General features: G+C 37.6%; 1 protein-coding gene across 9 annotated transcripts in view; it reads right to left on the reverse strand.

Annotated features, from left to right (window-relative positions):
• Positions 1-16144, reverse strand: part of ACSL4 (acyl-CoA synthetase long chain family member 4) — an 86385-nt gene that overhangs the window by 43593 nt on the left and 26648 nt on the right. For all 9 annotated transcript variants that reach the window (XM_049705237.1, XM_049705239.1, XM_049705238.1 and 6 more), the window contains exon 2: positions 4458-4510. The gene's annotated coding sequence lies outside the window, so the exon portion shown is untranslated. The remainder of the gene's footprint in view (positions 1-4457; positions 4511-16144) is intronic.

The raw sequence follows: 16144 nt of genomic DNA on the forward strand, positions 1-16144 counted from the left end.
ACAGGAGCTACATTACAATATAATTAACTTTATATTTTAATATTAAAACTTTTAACATTAAAACATTTGTAGACAAATGACTTATTTAGCCATTTTCTTACAAAATATCTAAGTAAGTCACTACAACTCAGCTACCTGGCCACCATGATGTGAAACTGTATCATGGTAGAGAACAAACAAAAAAACTTCACTCTGCTCTTCAGCAGTAAATATACCTTATAAGTGAGATTAATAAAAGAATTCAAAGACTGATAAATCTGTTGAAGACTGAAATCTTACAGCCATTCAGTCAACCCTTAACACTAAAACATTAAAATTAACAATTTTAACATTAAAACTTTTTAAATGTTAATATTTTAAGAAAATAAAAGTCATTAAGAGTAGCTAGCAGGATCTTTTGCTATCAGGCAGTCTACAAGACTGAATAATCATGTGAAATATACATCCGTCTGCCCCTTGTAAGTCTCATCTGACTCAAAGTTAGCAAGCCAATATAATAAATATGAAATAGCTAATACAAGCAAACTTTTAACCTGGTATACAGTAATTATAATAAATACATCTGAAAACTGAAAAAAAGCAAAACAAAAACACCTAGGGTGAATATATAGATGCTCTCTAACACCACATTGCACCTGTGCCTAGCTACCTTGACTAGGAGTATCTCACAACTATGACTGATCTTTGGGTTTGTCTCTAACAAGATTAACCAAACCTGTTTACTTCATCACCTGGACAGGTATTAACTCCTGAAGTCGCCATCCTGCTAGTCTCTTCCCAGCTTTCCCCAGAAAAGAAAGCACCTCAGCTGCCATGTTGAAAATGCTCTTTCTTGTTCTAGCACGTGTTCCCTCCCATAACACCTTAAGAACATCCTCAGCATTCATTCATCAGATAATGCTTTTTCTAGGTCATCAGATAGTATATAATTGGGACCCTACTCACATGTGTTAAAGAGATCTAGTATGTTGAAATGAGATCTAGGAGCCCATGTTGTGCTTCTGCACTTCACACACACTGTGTATGTATACACACACTGTGTATGTAACACTGTGTTACATATCTCTTCCTCATTTTAAGTGATCGCAACACACGATTTTTTTTAACATCTTTATTGGAGTATAATTGCTTTACAATGTTTTGTTAGTTTCTGCTGTATAACAAAGTGAATCAGCTATATGTGTACATATATCCCCATATCCCCTCCGTCTTGCATCTCCCTCCCTCCCACCCTCCCTATCCCACCCCTCTAGGTGGTCACACAGCATGGAGCTTATCTCCCTGTGTGATGCAGCTGTTTCCCACTAGCTATCTATTTTACATTTGGTACTGTATATATGTCAAAGCTACTCTCTCACTTCGTCCCAGCTAGCTTTCCAAAGTTGAGAGTGGGCTGGATATAATTTAATCCAAAGCTTACATGTAAGGAATTTTGAGGATATATCATGCTAGAAGTGGCACCTACTGACAAAGCATGATGGTACAATCCAACTTTATCAGACATCATGAAAAAGGGGAGACAAACTAAGTTCTAGGAGTTATGCGTTCAGTGCTGTAGAAGGGAAGCAGCCAGCACAATGACAATTCCAGTGTTCTACAGCTGCTGCTAGAGGATCTGCTACAGGTCCCTGTAGACAAAACCCTGCTGCTACATTAGACGGCCCGTCACGCATGGTGTGGACTTCAATTTTGTCTGTAGAGTCTTCCATTTACTGGATATTTTTTCTTTATGATCGTAACATTAGTTAATCAAAAACAACTGGGCTACAGATCTGATCTTTCAAATTAGCTCACAGTTACACGTGTTTCATCTGAGTGAGAAATATGCAGACTCTATCATCTTACCTATTTGTTACTCATCTGTCTTCTATCATCTTATCTACTAATTATAATAAAGTAATACAACTGTGGGCTGCCAAACATGAACTCAGGTTCAAATAAAAATCTGTAACCAGCAGTGATACTTCCCGCAGGAGTACCTCTGTGTTATAGGGAGAATTTTGCAACTTATATCTTTTTTGGCCACATGCCCTATCTTCCACCTTTGCTAGAAGAGGGACCAGTTTAATAGGTTGGTTCTCTGCTAATGTTGTTTCCCAGTACTTCACACTGTTAAAAGTTATGCAGCAATGTAGTCTTAAACCATTTCTTACAAAACGGCTAATTAAGTCACTACAACTCAGCTACCTGGCCACCACGATGTGAAACTGTATCATGGTAGAAAACAAAACAAAACAAAAAAGCTTCACTCTGCTCTTCAGTAGTAAATATTCATTATTAATGAGGTTAATAAAAGAACTCAAAGAGTGATAAATCTGTTGAAGACTGAAAGCTTATAGCCATTCAGTCAACTCTTAAATATTAGTGTTGGTAAGAAAAGGGCACAGGTATTCCAGACAACGAAAAATTCAATACGTATTTTTTATTAACATTATTATTAATTCAATATGTATTTAAATTATTGACATTGCATTAGTGTGTGCCTGACATTTGAGAAATTAAAGAATTCTTAACTAAAGAAGGAAGCCACATGAAGTCAAATACAAGAAGCCATGGAAAAGTACTCCTAGAGATAATGTCTCCACGTTAGGGATGGGTAATACTTTCCATTCTGTTCTCTCTTCACGTTCATTTGTTTACCTGGCCCATGCGAGCTTCACAAACGTGTGAGGCAAGGGAGATGAGGGAATTAGGTATTTCTGTTTTGAAGTGTGTTTGGGGATAGCCAAGGCAGAGCTATGCCAATTGAAGAGGAGTCTCCAAGGTGTCTGTTGACACCTGAACACAACTGGCCACAACTGGCCTCTCGCTAAGGCTCCTGGCAACTCCAGCTCTTCACCTTGGTAGTTTTTTCTGTTACACATCTAGATGGGCTGCAGGCCAACTACTGTTAGTATTTATCTATGTGTGTAGATGTGTGTGTGTGTGTGGAGAGAGGGGGAGAGAGAGAGAGAGAGAGAGAGAGAGAGAGAGAGAGAGAGAGAGAGAGGAGAGAAACAGACTCTCTGGATAAATAACTATAGAAGCCTGAATACTACAGCCCTCACAATTGCACTATGGTCTATTTCTCAAAGGAAACACTAAACTTATTGGTATCTTCTTTGTCAATCATGGAAATACCATGCTGCCTATGTAGCTGAATTCAGGGACAACTAATTCTGGCCTGTTGAAAATCTTTGGTCATGTTCCAGATTTTTCTAATGCAGGCTGATCAGTAGACTTTAAGCCTTACCTTTACAAGAACACTGAGTGTTCTGAATTAGCACATAAGAACTACTAGCTCTTCTGTTTCAATTTCATAATCTATTATAATGAAAGCAATTCTCAGAAGAGCAGAAATACAAGAGAGGCAGCATTGTATACAGGGCTTTTGGTCCTAGCTCAGCAGCTTGCTGAGCTGCACTACCTGGAACAAATTAAATAAGCTCCTGTCTGTTTCCTCACCTGTACAATGAGAAAGTTGGATTCAGATTTTAAGATATCATGGACCAATAAAAGTTTTAAAAACAAAGAAGGCAGCAATGACACAGCTGCCAATTTTTTTTTGGCTAGGTATGGACATAAAAACAAAAACCATAAACCTATCATTTACTATCACTATCATTTCATAAAATACAGAATGGGTCTAACTCCTCAAAATTAGGAGGATGTATCTTATAATAAGAAGCAATCATTTAAATGGAAAAAGTTTAGCTTTAAAAATCTCATGGCCTGTTGTCTTTATTTTCCTCACTTCACCATGGACCAGTAAAAACGCTTCACTGGTGAGGGCACGGTCTATAGGTCAATGTTTGGGAACCCCTGGACTAGGTAATTTTCAAGGTCCAAGGCTCAAACACTAAAATTCTAACTTTAGGTGCTCTGTTGTATTTCTTTCATTCTATATTATAGTCTAGAGTAGATGCCTCAGTAAAGGACAGTAGAGATGCTTAGATTTTTGAAGATCAGAAATATATGTAAAACAGTTTGAGAAACAGTAACTAGAATAAGCTTCAATCTACTGGAGAAAATATACACTACTACAGATTCAACTTCATCAATATTAATGAACCAGTCACTGGACACTTACACTTATTAAGCTCATTTTACAGATGAGGAAATTGAGGCAAAGGGAAGCTAAACAGCTTGCCAAAGACACACCGCCTCAGTAGCCAGAATTGGAACTCCAATCTGTGACTCCATTTTTTGGTAATACTCAAAAGAAAGAGATTGTATTTAAATTTTAAGCATCACTTCCCCTTTCATAAGTGAGTGACAGTTTAAATTTTAGAAGTTGCCCAGAGTAAAAAGCTTTCCTATTTTACTTTCCCAAATATTGCCTTTTTAACACAAACATAAATACTGGCAGGGCTTTTCTAATATAAAGAGAGGAAAAATGCCTGTTAGTTTGCTCACTTAGTTTTATCCAAAAGCTGACAAGATGGCAAATTTAGAATTTTTAAAGGACAAATACTTACAGATTTCCTCTTTTTCTCTTAAGAAGAACCCGTGTATCTTTCGTGACTCCAATCTGCAATAAGAGACAACATTTATGTATAGTGACATGAGAAAAGATCCCCTTTAAAAAGAAACCTCGGACTTCCCTGGTGGCGCAATGGTTAAGAATCTTCCTGCCAGTGCAGGGGACACTGGTTCAAGCCCTGGTCCGGGAAGATCCCACATGCTGCAGAGCAACTAAGCCCGTGCACCACAACTACTCAGCCTGTGCTCTAGAGCCCGCAAACCACAACTACTGAGCCCGCGTGCCACAACTACTGTAGCCCACGCACACAGAGCCCGTGTTCCACAGCAAGAAAAGCCACCGCAATGAGAAGCCCACGCACCACAACAAAGAGTAGCCCCCGCTCGCCACAACTAGACAAAGCCTGCACACAGCAACGAAGACCGAATGCACCCAAAAATAAAAATAAATAAATTTTTAAAAATAAATAACTAAATAAAAAGAAACCTCACATGCTGTTTCACATTACCTGTGCATGATAAGCCAGGTAGTTCATGATAAGCCAGGTACCAAAGGAAAAACAAGAAATGACTAAAAGTCGTGCTATTGGGATCTCACAAAAGTAACTGAGCGTGGCTCAAAGAAACAATATTCAAAACTCTACAAGTGGGGTTTACCCCAGGAATGCAAGGATTCTTCAATATATGCAAATCAATCAGTGTGATACACCATATTAACAAACTGAAGGAGAAAAACCATATGATCATCTCAATAGATGCAGAAAAAGCTTCTGACAAAATTCAACACCCATTTATGATAAAAACCTCCAGAAAGTGGGCATAGAGGGAACCTATCTCAACATAATAAAGGCCATACATATATCACAAACCCATAGCCAAATTGTTCTCAATGGTGAAAACCTGAAACCATGGCCTCTAAGATCAGGAACAAGACAAGGTTGTCCACTCTCACCACTGTTATTCAACACAGTTCTGGAAGTTTTAGCCACAGCAATCAGAGAAGAAAAAGAAATAAAAGGAACCCAAATTGGAAAAGAAGAAGTAAAGCTGTCACTGTTTGCAGATGACATGATACTATACATAGAGAATCCTAAACATGCTACCAGAAAACTGCTAGAGCTAATCAACGAATTTGGTAAAGTAGCAGGATACAAAATTAATGCACAGAAATCTCTTGCATTCCTATATACGAAGGATGAAAAATCTGAAAGAAAAATTAAGGAAACATTCCCATTTACCACTGCAACAAAAAGAATAAAATACCAAAGTGAGACAGTGGCATGGACATATATACACTACCAAACGTAAAATAGATAGCTAGTGGGAAGCAGCTGCATAGCACAGGGAGATCATCTAGGTGGTTTGTGACCACCTAGAGGGGTGGGATAGGGAGGGTGGGAGGGAGGGAGACGCAAGAGGGAAGAGATATGGGAACATATGCATATGAATAACTGATTCACTTTGTTATAAAGCAGAAACTAACACACCATTGTAAAGCAATTATACTCCAATAAAGATGTTTAAAAAAAAAAAAAACCTAGGAATAAACCTACCTAAGGAGACAAAAGACCTGTATGTGGAAAACTATAAGACACTGATGAAAGAAATTAAAGATGATACAAACAGATGGAGAGATATACCATGTTCTTGGATTAGAAGAATCAACATTGTGAAAATGACTACATTACCCAAAGCAATCTACTTTTCAGTGCAATCCCTACCAAACTACCAATGGCATTTTTCACAGAAGTAGAACAAAAAATTTCACAATTTGTATAGAAAAACAAAAGACCCCAAATAGCCAAAGCAATCTTGAGAACACAAAACGGAGCTGGAGGAATCAGGCTCCCAGATTTCAGACTATACTACAAACCTACAGTAATCAAGACAGTATGGTACTGGCACAAAAACAGAAATATAGATCAATGGAACAGACAGTAAGCCCAGAGATAAACCCACGCATGTGTGCTCACCTTATTTTTGACAAAGGAAGCAAGAATATACAATGGAGAAAAGACAGCCTCTTCAATAAGTGGTGCTGGGAAAACTGGACAGCTACAAGTAGCATTATATTTTAGAATGATGATAATCAATTTTAGCCAAACAGAAAATCTTTCATTTTACTCCTAAGTCAAAAATTATTCTTTTCAATGCTAGAAGAACATATAAATTGTATATCCATGACAACAATGAATATTTCTTTATGTAGTTAAATCTGCAGTATTCAGGGGTAAGTTCTTTGTTTCACTTTCTAAGTTTTGAAGCAATGTTTATTTATACTATACCCACTGTCTTTACCCTAGCTCAAAGACAGAGTCTAGTTTGAATGTGAAGAGAAATACTTCAACTCTAGCTAAGAATTCTATTACCACTCTTTCTGTTACTTAACTTCTCCCCTTATAATTAGTATGATAAATTATGTATATAAATTATATATATACACATACACACATATAGTTTTATCATTAGTATGGTTTTATATATATCACACATACACACAATTTGCATAGCACACATATGTAAATTGTGTGGTATAAAAATGACAAGTACCTAACCTACAATATAAGTACCAGACTTCACCTGGGATGGGAAGATAAACCACATGCATAGAAATTCCATTCCTTACTTCAAAAGTTGCACACTTTCAGAACGGAAATAGGCTTTAAAATGAGAGTAATGAACTAGTCTCTAAAAACAAACTCTCCTCCCTCTCCCCTCCAAATGGACTAAAATAGGGTCTACTTTCTAGACCATTAGGAAAGCATCTTATATGCTTCCCTACACAGCAAAATTAAGAATTTCTTTCTAATCAGTATTGATTAGTTTTACTCTTAAGGTGAATGTGGGGCTTCCCTGGTGGCGCAGTGGTTGAGAGTCCACCTGCCGATGCAGGGGACACGGGTTTGTGCCCCGGTCCGGGAAGATCCCACAGGCCGCGGAGCGGCTGGGCCCGTGAGCCATGGCCGCTGAGCCTGTGCGTCCGGAGCCTGTGCTCCGCAACGGGAGAGGCCAAAACAGTGAGAGGCCCGCATACTGAAAAAAAAAAAAAAAAAAGATGAATGTGAGAATATTAGAAAACAAAAAAAGGTGCACTATCCCTATCCTTTTGATTACCTTGGATGAAACTAACAACAGTATCAAGAGGGAAAGGCACATTCTTTTAAAAGCTCTCAATAGAACAACTGCATTTAAATAAGAATTTTTTAAAGCAACAAATATCAAAAATCTACTTGTAAGACCCACCTAAGATACAGCTTGACTATTAGGAAACAACCACTGGGAAAGAAAAGTTTTAATAGATGAAAATTGCTGTCACATTGATAATTCTTGACTCAGGACCAGCAATCTTTTTTTTTTTTTGTAATTTTTAAATTTTATTTTATTTATTTAGTTATACAGCAGGTACTTATTAGTCATCAATTTTATACACATCAGTGTATGCATGTCAATCCCAATCGTCCAATTCAGCACACCACCATCCACACCCCCCCGCGGCTTTCCCCCCTTGGTGTCCATACGTTTGTTCTCTACATCTGTGTCTCAATTTCTGCCCTGCAAACCAGTTCATCTGTACCATTTTTCTAGGTTCCACATACATGCGCTAATATACAATATTTGTTTTTCTCTTTCTGACTTACTTCACTCTATATGACAGTCTTTAGATCCATCCACGTCTCAACAAATGACTCAGTTTCATTCCTTTTTATGGCTGAGTAATATTCCATTGTATGTATGTATGACATCTTCTTTATCCATTCATCTGTCGATGGGCATTTAGGTTGCTTCCATGACCTGGCTATTGTAAATAGTACTGCAATGAACGTTGGCGTGCATGTGTCTTTTTGAATTATGGTTTTCTCTGGGTATATGCCCAGAAGTGGAATTACTGGATCATATGGCAATTCTATTTTAGAATAGTTTTTGAAGCAAACTCCATACTGCTCTCCACAGTGGCTGTATCAATTTACATTCCCACCAACAGTGCAAGAGGGTTCCCTTTTCTCCACACCCTCTCCAGCATTTGCTGTTTGTAGATTTTCTGATGATGCCCATTCTAACTGGTGTGAGGTGATACCTCACTGTAGTTTTCATTTGCATTTCTCTAATAATTAGTGATGTTGAGCAGCTTTTCATGTGCTTCTTGGCCATCTGTATGTCTTCTTTGGATAAATGTCTATTTAGGTCTTCTGCCCATTTTTGGATTGGGTTGTTTGTTTCTTTAATATTGAGATGCATGAGCTCTTTATATACTTTGGAGATTAATCCTTTGTCGGTTGATTCATTTGCAAATATTCTCTCTCATTCTGAGGGTTGTCTTTTCGTCTTGTCTATGGTTTCCTTTGCTGTGCACAAGCTTTTAAATTTGATTAGGTCCCATTTGTTTATTTTTGTTTTTATTACCATTACTCTAGGAGGTGGATCAAAAAAGATCTTGCTGTGATTTATGTCAAAGAGTGTTCTTCCTATGTTTTCCTCTAAGAGTTTTATAGTATCCGGTCTTACATTTAGGTCTTGAATCCATTTTGAGTTTATTTTTGTGTATGGTGTTAGGCAGTGATCTAATTTCATTCTTTACATGTAGCTGTCCAGTTTTCCCAGCACCATTGATTGAAGAGACTGTCTTTTCTCCATTGTATATCCTTGCCTCCTTTATCACAGATGAGTTGACCATAGGTGCGTGGGTTTATCTCTGGGCTTTCTATCTTGTTCCATTGATCTATGTTTCTGTTTTTGTGCCAGGACCATATTGTCTTGATTACTGTAGCTTTGTAGTATAGTCTGAAGTCAAGGAGTCTGATTCCACCAGCTAGGTTTTTTCCCCTCAAGACTGCTTTGGCTATTCGGGGTCTTTGTATCTCCATACAAATTTTAAGATTTTTTGTTCTAGTTCTGTAAAAAATGCCATTGGTAATTGATAGGGATTGCATTGAGTCTGTAGATTGCTTTGGGTAGTATAGTCATTTTCACAATCTTGATTCTTCCAATCCAAGAACATGGTATATCTCTCCATCTGTTGGTATCATCTTTAATTTCTTTCATCAGTGTCTTATAGTTTTCTGCATACAGGTCTTTTGTCTCCCTGGGTAGATTTATTCCAAGGTATTTTATTCTTTTTGTTGCAATGGTAAATGGGAGTGTTTCCTTAATTTCTCTTTCAGATTTTTCATCATTAGTGTAAAGGAATGCAAGAGATTTCTGTGCATTAATTTTGCATCTTGCTACTTTACCAAGTTCATTGATTAGCTCTAGCAGTTTTCTGGTGGCATCTTGAGGATTCTCTATGTATAGTATCATGTCATCTGCAGACAGTGACAGCTTTACTTCTTCTTTTCCAATTTGGAATCCTTTTATTTCTTTTTCTTCTCTGATTGCCGTGGCTAGGACTTCCAAAACTATGTTGAATAATAGTGGTGAGAGTGGATATCCTTGTCTTGTTCCTGATCTTAGAGCAAATGCTTTCAGTTGTTCACCATTGAGAATGATGTTTGCTGTGGCTTTGTTATATATGGCCTTTATTATGTTGAGGGAGGTTCCCTCTATGCCCACTTTCTGGAGAGTTTTTATCATAAGTGGGTGTTGAATTTTGTCAAAAGCTTTTCTCTGCATCTATTGAGATGATCATATGGTTTTTATTTTTTATTTTATTTTTTTTTTGCGGTACGCGGGCCTCTCACTGTTGTGGCCTCTCCCTTTGCGGAGCACAGGCTCCAGATGCGCAGGCTCAGCGGCCATGGTTCACGGGCCCAGCTGCTCTGCGGTATGTGGGATCTTCCCAGACCGGGGCACGAACCTGCGTCCCCTGCATCGGCAGGCGGACTCTCAACCACTGTGCCACCAGGGAAGCCCGATCATATGGTTTTTATTCTTCCATTTGTTAATATGGTGTATCACATTGATTGATTTGCATATATTGAAGAATCCTTGCATCCCTCGGATAAATCCCACTTGATCATGGTGTAATGATCCTTTTAATGTGTTGTTGCATTCTGTTTGCTAGTAGTTTGTTGAGGATTTTTGCACCTATACTCATCATGATATTGGTCTGTAATTTTCTTTTTCGTAGTATCTTTGTCTGCTTTTGCTATCAGGGTAATGGTGGCCTCATAGAATGAGTTTGGGAGTGTTCCCTCCTCCACAATTTTTTGGAAGAGTTTGAGAAGGATGGGTGTTAGCTCTTCTCTAAATGTTTGAAAGAATTCACCTGTGAAGCCATCTGGTCCTTGACTTTTGTTTGTTGGAAGATTTTTAATCATAGTTTCAATTTCATTACTTGTGATTGGTCTGCTCATATTTTCTATTTCTTCCTGGTTCACTCTTGGAAGGTTATACCTTTCTAAAAATGTGTCCATTTCTTCCATGTTGTCAATTTTATTGGCATAGAGTTGCTTGTAGTATTCTCTTAGGATGCTTTGTATTTCTGTGGTGTCTTTTGTAACTTCTCCTTTTTCATTTCTAATTTTATTGCTTTGAGTCCTCTCCCTCTGTCTCTTGATGAGTCTGGCTAATGGTTTATCAATTTTGTTTATCTTCTCAAGAACCAGCTTTTAGATTTATTGATCTTTGCTATTGTTTTCTTTGTTTCTATTTATTTCTGCTCTGACCTTTATGATTTCTTTCCTTCTGCTAACTTTGGGTTTTGTTTGTTCTTCTTTCTCTACTTCCTTTAGGTGTAAGGTTAGATTGTTTATTTGAGATTTTTCTTGTTTCTTGAGGTAGGCTTGTATAGCTATAAACTTCCCTCTTAGAACTGCTTCTGCTACATCCCATAGGTTTCTGGATCATCGTGTTTGTATTGTCATTTGTCTCTAGGTATTTTTTGATTTCCTCTTTGATTTCTTCAGTGATCTCTTGGTTATTTAATAACGTATTGTTTAGCCTCCATGTGTTTGTGTTTTTTACATTTCTTTCCCCTGTAATTCATTTCTAATCTCACAATGTTGTGGACAGAAAAGATGCTTGATACGATTTCAATTTTCTTAAATTTACTGAGGCTTGATTTGTGACCCAAGATGTGATCTATCCTGGAGAATGTTCCGTGTGCACTTGAGAAGAAAGTGTAATCTGCTGTTTTTGGATGGAATGTCCTATAAATATCAATTCAATCTATCTGGTCTATTGTGCCATTTAAAGCTTCTGTTTCCTTATTTATTTTCATTTTGGATGATCTGTCCATTGGTGTAAGTGAGGTGTTAAAGTCCCCCACTATTATTGGGTTACTGTCGATTTCCTCTTTTATAGCTGTTAGCAGTTGCCTTATGTATCGAGGTGCTCCTATGTTGGGTGCATATATATTTATAATTGTTATATCTTCTTCTTGGATTGATCCCTTGATCATTATGTAGTGTCCTTCCTTGTCTCTTGTAACATTCTTCATTTTAAAGTCTATTTTATCTGATATGAGTATTGCTACTCCAGCTTTCTTTTGATTTCCATTTGCATGGAATATCTTTTTCCATCCCCCACTTTCAGTCTGTATGTGTCCCTAGGTCTGAAGTGGGTCTCTTGTAGACAGCATATAGATGGGTCTTGTTTCTGTATCCATGCAGCTAGCCTGTGTCTTTTGTTTGGAGCATTTAATCCACTCACGTTTAAGGTAATTATCAATATATATGTTCCTATGACCATTTTCTTAATTGTTTTGGCTTTGTTTTTGTAGGTCCTTTTCTTCTCTTGTGTTTCCCACTTAGAGAAGTTCCTTTAACATTTGTTGTAGAGCTGGTTTGGTGGTGCTGAATTCTCTTAGTTTTTGCTTGTCTGTAAAGCTTTGATTTCTCCATCGAATATGAATGAGATCCTTGCCAGGTAGAGTAATCTTGGTTGTAGGTTCTTCCCTTTCATCACTTTAAGTATATCATGCCACTCCCTTCTGGCTTGTAGAGTTTCTGCTGAGAAATCAGCTGTTAACCTTCTGGGAGTTCTCATGTATGTTATTTGTCATTTTTCCCTTGCTGCTTTCAATAATTTTCCTTTGAATTTTGCCAATTTGATTACTATGTGTCTCAGCGTGTTTCTCCTTGGGTTTATCCTGTATGGGACTTGCTGCACTTCCTGGACTTGGGTGGCTATTTCCTTTCCCATGTTAGGGAAGTTTTCGATTATAATCTCTTCAAGTATTTTCTCTGGTCCTTTCTCTCTCTCTTCTCCTTCTGGGACCCCTATAATGTGAATGTTGTTGCGTTTAATATTGTCCCAGAGGTCTCTTAGGCTGTCTTCATTTCTTTTCATTCTTTTTTCTTTATTCTGTTCTGCAGCAGTGAATTCCTCCATTCTGTCTTCCAGGTCACTTATCCATTCTTCTGCCTCAGTTATTCTGCTATTGATTCCTTCTAGTGTAGTTTTCATTTCAGTTATTGTATTGTTCATCTCTGTTTGTTTGGTCTTTAATTCTTCTAGGTCTTTGTTAAACATTTCTTGCATCTTCTCGATCTTTGCCTTCGTTCTTTATCTGAGGTCCTGAATCATCATTATTCTGAATTCTTTTTCTGGAAGCTTGCCTATCTCCACTTAATTTAGATGTTTTTCTGGGGTTTTATCTTGTTCCTTCAACTAGTACATAGCCCTCTGCCTTTTCATCTTGTCTATCTTTGTGTGAATGTGGTTTTTTGTTCCAAAGGCTGCAGGATTGTAGTTCTTCTTGCTTCTGCTGTCTGCCCTCTAGGACCAGCAATCTTATGATACTGATTTTAGAAAATGTGTTGGACAAATCGATTGCATAATATCAAACATTGGACTTACCAAATCTCTTCCTTCCAAGTTTACTCAAGCAGTATGGTGATACATGGGTGATTCCGAATTCACAAGGCCTTTACTAAAATACTAAAGAACTGAATAATAGTTGAAAGAAGTATTTGTTAATTTAAGAGACCTTGACCAGAAATTACTGCTGTGTAACAAACCAAATGTTTCAAAAACTTGGACTATTTTTGCCAGAAGTTACATTTTGTTTTCAAAGGCATGACTCAATAAATATACATACAGAAAGCACTAACGTAATGAACAGTAAGCACTCATGAAGCAATAATGTTTTATTAATTTTTATTGGAGTATAGTTGCTTTACAGTGTTGTGTTAGTTTCTGCTGTACAGCAAAGTACAGTTCATGAAGCAATAATTTTAGAAGAAAAGTATTAGCATTTTTCTCTACATTAAAGATGAGATTGATAAACTACTTGAAAAGGAAAAATATATTTTTAGAAACACAGATTCTTAGAGCTAAAATATGGCCTGCTTCAACAATTCTCAAAGTATCTGGGGCCGCCAGTTCGTTGTAGTACTACTGTTTATGATATTACATCCCCCACTTTCATTTCTGCCAGGAATAATTTTTATTTGCTGAAACAGACAGCAATGCACTGGGGAGCCATCAAAAGTAGTGCCAATTAAGAATAAATTACTCATTGTTGCCAAATGTATACAGAAAGGCACTTTTTATCCTGTTGACAGAAGTGTAAATTGGTACAAGCTTTATAGAAAGCAATTTGGCAATAGGCATCCGGACACTTGAAGTCTTACATAACTCATGACCGAATAATTTCACTCTCTACTTCTACGAATAGCCTAAGGAAATAGTCCGAGAGGCACACACACACAAAATGTAGACAATAGTCACCACTGTGATATAAATAACAGAAAAACTAGAAACAACATCAAATGCCCAAGAGGAGATTGGTAAAATAATGATGTATCCTTATGACTGAATACTACACAGTCATCAAGTGCAGTGTTGTCAAAGATATTTAAGGATATGAGAAAACGGTCAAGATATATGAAGTGAAATTGGTTTAAGATGCAACTTAACCAAATATATGCAGGCTACAAGCTGAAATGTTAATCTCTGGGTTGTAGAATTATAGGTGATTTTTAGTTTTGTCCTTCTGTTTTCCCCTACATTTTCTAAAACTTCTACAGTGAACATATTACTTTTATCATTCAATACATAAGTAGAAAATATAGCACCAGTCTCAACGAATTCTAGCGTGTGTCTGTGTATATATGCGTGTGTTGATAAGTGACGATGGGTATGGCCCTTAAGGCATTTGGCCCTATTCACGTGGTGAAGAGATGCTACAAAGGAGCCAAAAGTTGACTTCAACCTCACTACGGAAAGAAGATTTGACACTTATGTTTTTAAACTGGACTCAAAGTAAAATAAACTTCTTTCGCTCATGTAATATGATCTATGAAGCGAGATAAAATGAGTGGGGTTTTTTCTTGCTATAACTACAATGTTAAATGCTTCCTAAAGCTAAGCATCCCCGTGGTACCCTCTGTCAAAATGCGACTAACAAAAATTGACTACTACTGGCAAGTGAATAGACAATATCAAAAAGCCAGATAATCATGAGGGGTTCCATACAGATGGAAATACTGTATCAATAATTTCCTTAAAGCCCAGAGTTCCACTCACTTATCGTATTAAAACAAACAGGAACTCAAATGCCAGATGATACCAGCCTAAGATTTAATAGGTATGAGAAGAGTCATACTGGCACTCCTCTGCCCCACAAGGAAACCATTTTTCAGCTAACCAGACCCAGCCCCCTAATGGGAATTGAGGCCTCCCAGATGAAGGTGTCACGGGCAAAAGGTACCAACTGGGTATCCCTTCTTTGCTTACCACACAGGGGATGAGAGGGACGGTGAAGGGAGGGGATTTCAGAAGTCAGCTCTCCATCAGTACCCACTTGTTTACAACCTGAACTCTGGGACCAACTACTCAGAACTTTAGAGGATATCATTTTACCTAAGAATGTCTTGCTTCAGACGTTCCAATCAACTGTGGTATCAGCTTACTAATGTGTACTAGCTGACTTCAAAAAGCAGTAGGAGGCAGAAAAGGCTGAATCATTTCTTTCCCTCAAAGTTTTCATTTCAAAATGTTTCAGGCAACAGTAAAGTATCATTAAGTAATCTCACTTCCTGTAAGGCCCACACAGCTCTGTGTCCTGCAATAACCTCGACAGGGCCTAGCAGCACTGAGTTCACAATGCTCAAACTTCTAAAAGGAACACAGCTGCTACACATACAATTCCACTGCAATATACGATAACACATTTACTGGAAAATTAATGGTTTTACTCCAAAGTAAAGGGAAAGCTACCTGTGGCTGCTGGTTACCTCAATTTGTGAGCTTAGCTTCAGAAGCACTGGCTCAACCCGACTGACTTAGTACTTGGAAATTTCCCAGCTTGCCTAGGTCTGTCCCCTGGTTTACACATGTTGTCCCAGAGTAATTCTTATCAGAGTGTCCCCCCGCCTTTTTGCAAAAACATCCGTAATGATGACCCCAGTAATAACCCTAACTCTGGTCGCACGGAGAACAAGGCAAGAATGTATGCCTACATCAGCAAAAGCCTTACCTTCACTACTGGAAAGACACTTCCAAGTACTAAGTCCTGACTGAATCCACAGTCATATACAAATGGGAAAATAAATGAAACAACCAGCTTTGTGCCATCTAACACACACACACACACACACACACACCTTTTTATTCCAAGTGTTTCAACGATATCAAATTACAACAATCTTAAATAGTTTATATACAACTGAGTATTTATAACCCAACTTCTAAAATCTAGAATTAAACTTTAATTAATAATTTCAAACTGAAGTCAATTCCTCATCTTACAAAGCGCACACTTGTATATTAAGTACATAAAGGACAAATCAGATCTGTTGTA

This window comes from Orcinus orca, chromosome X, assembly GCF_937001465.1.
Source record: "Orcinus orca chromosome X, mOrcOrc1.1, whole genome shotgun sequence".
NCBI lineage: Eukaryota > Metazoa > Chordata > Mammalia > Artiodactyla > Delphinidae > Orcinus > Orcinus orca.